The sequence below is a fragment of the Cryptomeria japonica genome, chromosome 9 (assembly GCF_030272615.1).
Source record: "Cryptomeria japonica chromosome 9, Sugi_1.0, whole genome shotgun sequence".
In the NCBI taxonomy this organism is placed as follows: Eukaryota; Viridiplantae; Streptophyta; class Pinopsida; order Cupressales; family Cupressaceae; genus Cryptomeria; species Cryptomeria japonica.
In genome coordinates, this window is record NC_081413.1 from 514,719,749 (window position 1) to 514,725,963 (window position 6,215).

Below are 6,215 nucleotides of genomic sequence, written 5' to 3' on the forward strand. Positions count from 1 at the left end.
TTAATAATTGTTAAATACACATTATCCCTTTAGGGATTCTTTAGGGTTGCTATTATCCTTTTATAAGGATTGTATTGTACTTGTTAATTAAATTGATTCCCTTTCTGAATGATAATTTTCTTCTTTAGAGCATTTATGCTTTTTTTCTTTATGTGTGTCCATTCTTCTCTTGTGATAGGTATTTGCATGCAGGTGTTCTTGGGATCTCTGAAGTTGTATTTCCTCAACTTCTTCAATACCTAGATAACTTGGAAATCCTAACTGATAAAGGATCATGGTTCAAAGGATTGTAGTGGAATCCAGAGGGGGCAAATTTATCATTAGTAAAAGCTACATTGTGAGTTGCTCGATGAGTAAAGGGAAATTAGTAGATATCACATTCGAGGAGAATAACAAACCAAGGAAAGATGAATCCCACATGGCTATAGGGATGAAGAACATTAATTCATGTAATAAGAATATATGTCATTCCTCTGAAGCAAAAACTAGTGGGGGATTGGTAATAGAACCTCAAAATCTAGGACGTCAGAATTTTGACTTGCCACAATATCCCATTACTGAAGAGGAACCCCATGACTCTTTGCTTAATTTTATGAATGAAAATAGAGATGGATGTCATACATCTCTTCCCATAATTCATAACAGTGATAAGATCATCTCCACAACCGTTGACAATAAGTATGGGCAGAAGGACATGGAGGCTAAGATACAATTAATTCAATTGAGCTATGAGGTGGAAACCCTACAGGATGAGATAAATAAGCATCTTGCCTCATTGGAACAAGTGGTCTAATCGGAAGCATAATCGTGGATAAACAATCTGCTATTCACAAAATCAGATTGATATTGAAGCACACACTACAAGAGACATGGAGATTGAATACGTGGAGGATTCAGATGATGAAATCTTGAATGAAGAAATAAGGGAACTGGAGCAACAAGCCTTGATTCAAAAAAATAGGGAGTTGGATAACCTAAATGAAGAAGATTAGGATGTGACTAATGCTCAAAACTCAAGTTGCCTTGATACTGACCTGGGGCTTAGTTAGGACATGTTCTCTAAAATATTGCTTGATTGTGGCAAGGACACCCCATGTAAAAGAGGCAAAAAATCTCTTTTAGAGCTTCAAACCTTGGATGGGCAAGCAGAAGGGCAAATAAAAATAACAACCCTATTATCCTAGGGGAAGGGAAACTCCCTTCCTCTAGAGATCTAAAGATATTGTCTTGGAATGTTAGGGGTTTGAATGCCCCTAAAAAGCAACGCTTGGTCAAGCACAAGCGCCTATCAAATCAAACTGATATAATGCTCCTCTAAGAAATAAAATTAAAATAAGAGGAAGCAACAAAATTTTCATACAAATTTGGCCTCTAACAGATAGAGGTGGTAGATGCAAATGGTGCATCTGGGGGCCCGATCATTCTATGGAGAAGGAATGTTGTAAGCTTTGAGATTGTGGAGGCAAAAAATAATTGGCAATGAGGTTATGTTAAATCCCTTAATAGCAGTTTGAAATTCATTCTAGTCAATGTCTATGGTCCCATCCCCACCATAAGGAAAAGAAAGGTTTGGATAGAAATTGAAAAGTTCTTAGCAAGATTTTCAGATTGCCATATCATATTGGGAGGAGATTTCAATGCAATCCTGCACTTCTCCCAAAAAAGGGGTGGCTCACATATGATTGGCCGATCACACGAAGATTTTAGCCACTAGGTTTGCAAGAATAACTTATTGGAATTTGAAACTGGTAGAGGTGAATTCACTTGGAACAACAAAAGGCTTGGCTTCAGTCAGATTATAGAGAAATTATATAGATTCTTCATAAAAGGGGACTTATCCACCTCCCCTTTGACTTGAAAGCCTCTATCCAAACTTGTCCAACCCTGGTCAAGATCTGATCACTATCCAATCTTGCTAGAAATCATGGGAGAAAAGAAACCTAGATGGTCTCCTTTCAAATTTGAGTTTATGTAGATAAAACACAGTTATTTCTTTATAAATCTACACAAATATTTCTTTATAAATCTTCAAAAATAGTGGAGGGAAGAACAATTCTCAGGTTCCAAATTATTTTGCCTAGTGTCCAAACTCAAAGCTACCAAAAAACAAACTACTACAATGGAACAAAGAACAATTTAGAAATATTTTCTCTAAAAAGATGAGAATATAAAATGAGAAGTCAATCTTGAATGATCAAGTTCTCAAGGTAGGAATGGATCGAGAGAGTTTCATCCTTGAAAAGAATCTCTTGCAAGAATATGAAGATATTTTAGCTAAGGAAGAAATATTCTGGAAGCGGAAATCTAGGGAAACCTAGCTTGAGGATGGAGATAAAAATACCAAAAAAATCATAATTTAGTGAGACAAAGAAGAGCAATAAACAAAATAATAAGAATATGCAAATAAGATACATCGATTATGGAAGACCTTACTTTGATTGTAGAAAGTGCAGTGGACTATTTCAACAACATCCTCAATAACTTGGAAGGTTTGGATTTAGACAGTCAAATAAAATGCATTCATTTCATTCCTAAACTGGTCTCTGAAGATTAGAATCAGATGCTTAATGAAAGGATATCCAGGTTTGAAGTTGAAGCAACTCTCTCACAGTTTTAGATGGACAAGGCTCCAGGCCCAAATGGCTTCCTAAATTTTTTTTACCAAAAGTGTTGGAGCATCATTGGTGATGACATGGTGGAAGCCATAATAGCAGCTCAAAAAGTGGGGAGATTTCTAAAAGAGATCAACTTCACATATTTAGCCCTTATTCCAAAAAAAGAGAATGCTTCGAGGTAGGAAGAATTTAGACCTATATCTTTATGCAATATGATATACAAAATTTTGGAAAAAGTTATGGCTCAGAGACTTAATAAGGTGCTCTCCAGCCCTATTTCAGATGAACAAATTGGTTTTGCCCCAGATAGGTCAATTCTAGATGGTATCATTTTAGCCCAAGAAGCAATTCATTCAATTCAAAGTCACAAAAGACTGAGTATGATTATCAAACTAGACATTAAAAAGGCATATGATAAGGTAGATTGGCTCTTCCTGTGCAAATTTCTCGAGGCTTTTGGTTTCAACAAAAGATGGATAGATTGGATCTTCTTTTGCATATCCACTCCTCTCTTCTTTGTGATGGTAAATGGCACACCTGGAGGTTTCTTCGAGATTTATAGAGGGTTGAGACAGGGTGACCCATTATCCCCTTTCTTATTCATAATTATGGTTGAGTCTTTGGGAAGGAGCATCTCAGAATAAAAAAGGCAAGGAAAGATTGTAGGTATACAAATCACAAGTGGGGTGGAACCATGCACTCATCAACAATTTGTAGATGACACCCTACTGAGGGGATTGGGCTGTAAAAAGGAGGCTCGGGAGTTTAAGTTGACCCTCAAGCAGTATGAAAAAGCATCAAAACAAGAAGTAAGTAATGAGAAGTCTGAGATTTTCTTTTTTAATGTGGACTCAAGAAAGGAACTTGAAATAGCCAATAAGATGAGCTTTAAGATAGGTAAGCTTCTATGTTCTTACTTAGGAGTTCTTCTAGACATAGGCACTCAAAATTCTAAATTCTAGGAACACCTCAATGATAAGATTGAAAAGAGATTATCTTCATGGAAAGGGAAACGACTTTCCTGGTTAGAAAGAGTTATGTCACTCAAATCAGTCTTATCAACCTTGCCTATCTATATGATATCCTATTTAGACCTTCCAACAAGGACTAATAGAAAACTAATTCAATTCTTGAAAAGATTCTACTAGCAAGGCATCTCAGAAAAGAAGAAAATAACCTTAATCTCTTGAGAGAAAATTTGCAGATCAAGGCAGGATGGGGGTGTAGGCCTCGGGAACGTGATTTGGTAAAATTAGGCATTGGGACCAAAGCTAGCATGGAAAATATACTCACAACCAAATCTCAAGTAGGTAAGAATTATCCAGGTGAAATATTCAGGAAACAAGGAAGAGATCTTTAGAGTAACAAACCCCCCGAAAGGCTCCAAAATATGGAAATTCATCCTGAACAGTAGGAAGGTGTTGCTCCACCATGTGTCATGGGATATATTTGATGGCATGTCTGCTCTTTTTTGGGAAGACTCATGGGGCGCTCTCCCTCCAATAGATAAGTTGATGGATACCAGAGCATTCAAGAATTTCTCCATTCATATATGGGGCTCTAATCTTTGTTTCTATGTAGATGTGGATGCTTCTTTTCTACCTCTTGGTTGGAGATGGAAAGAGTTCTCAGCTCATATGAGTAAGGATGACTGGGATATTTTGAAAAATATTAAATCTTCTAGGTCTCTAATTTTTTGAGAAGGCAGTGATAGAATTATTTGGACAAATTCAAATAATGGCCAGTATAACTCCAAGGATGGGTTCCAGGTGATATACAAGGAGGCCCAACAGATATAGATAATTTTCTCATCACTCTTTGTTGGGACAAACTATGCTTACCTAAAGTAGGAGCCTTTGCATGGGCTGCCATCCAAGGTAGGATTCTAACTTCTGAATTCTTCAAGAAAATTGGGTTTTTAGGCCTTTCATTGTGTGTTTTATGCAAATAGGTAGAAGAAAATCCCGATCATCTACTCTTAGCTTGCTCGTATGCCCATCATTGTTGAAATTGGCTCATCAACAAGCTAGGTTGGTCAACTATTGTGCCCTCAAGTATTCTACAATGGTTTAATGGATGGCAAACCCTAAAAAAATCAAGTCTATTTTGAATTCTTTGGATTAGTAGCCCCTCAATTTTGATTTCAGAGCTTTGGAAGGAGAGAAATAGGAGAATCTTTAAAGATAAAGAGCTAGTTGTTAATAGGCTTCTCAGTAAGATTGAGGTTGCCATAGTGGAAGTGGTAAATAGTAGAAATTTGAAGCATGTCAAGAAAGATTACAAATTTTCAGAATGGGATAATCTTATGAGGAAGAACTTTCAAGGTCTATGCATTCCCCCCTTCTTTGGTAAAAACAGTGTTGACAAGCAAGCAACAAGAAAGCAATGTGTGTGGGATGTACCAAAGCATGGTTGGAACAAGCTCAACTTTGATGGAGCTTCTAGAGGGAATCCAAGAGTGTCTGGGACAGGTTGCATTATTCACTCATGGGAGAAAAAAATCATTGCCTTCAAATCAATTTTCTTACAACAAGGCACCAATAACTTTGCAGAATTTTATGGCTTAGTTGAATGACTCTTACTCTGCAAGCAACTAGGCATCCCAAAGGTAGAAATTGAAGGGGATTTGACTACCATTGTCAATGCAGTCAGATTGTGAGATATTCCCAATTGGAAGCTCAAGGGACTTCTTGATCAGATTCTCAAAATTTTGGACACGATCGAAGATTACACAATCAATAATGTTTAGCAGGAGGCTAATGAATTAGCTGACAACCTAGAAAATTGGGGTGTGGATGATGAGAATCTTATGATGAATGATGTGGTTGCCAACTCAACTCCCATTGCCACATAATGCGGATTTGATGCTTATGTCATTTCTCCGATATGAAATTGTCGATGCATGATTTGAAACTCCCTTTTAATGAGGAGTACATAGTAATCATTTCCAATGTCATTCAAAAAAGGTTGCGGATCATTTTCCAAGTGGGTTAAGATGATAAATTTGGTAATTTTTAATAACTCTGCATGTGTAGGATCGCCTTGAGATTGTTCTCTCAATTAAGAGACAGTACCCTTCCTCTTGAAAAAAGATTAAATATGCAAGCTTGCGAATGAAGCTTGTAGAAGAAAGTGTTTGCTAAGTATAGTTTGGTTTTCATGGAGTCCACTCTGCGTCTGTCGTTGGAAAATAGGCAAATGTCTTTCCTTGGACCCATCAAGGATAAGAGGTGGAGAGAGATTCTCAAATCAGAGGATTACCTTATCAATAGGACTATGAGACAAATCCTAGAGGAGGTTTTCATTAAGACAGAGAACCGCTATTGGGTAAACACAGACATCCCAACGGTGTTTGTTTCTATTCTTCTAGTGATGGGTCAAGAAAAATTTGAAGCTACTTTGTTATGTCGTGCCTTGTTCTGGAAAGAAATCTCAGGGGATCTTAATTTGGCATTGGACAATGTGGATGAGGACATGAAGGCCTCGTATCCTAAAGATTATGTGGTTAGAGATGGGCTCAGGGTTCCAAGAGAAATAGGCCAATGCATTCCTAAAAGACCCATTCTCATCATCAAAGATGAGGCAACATTTGAAGAGAGG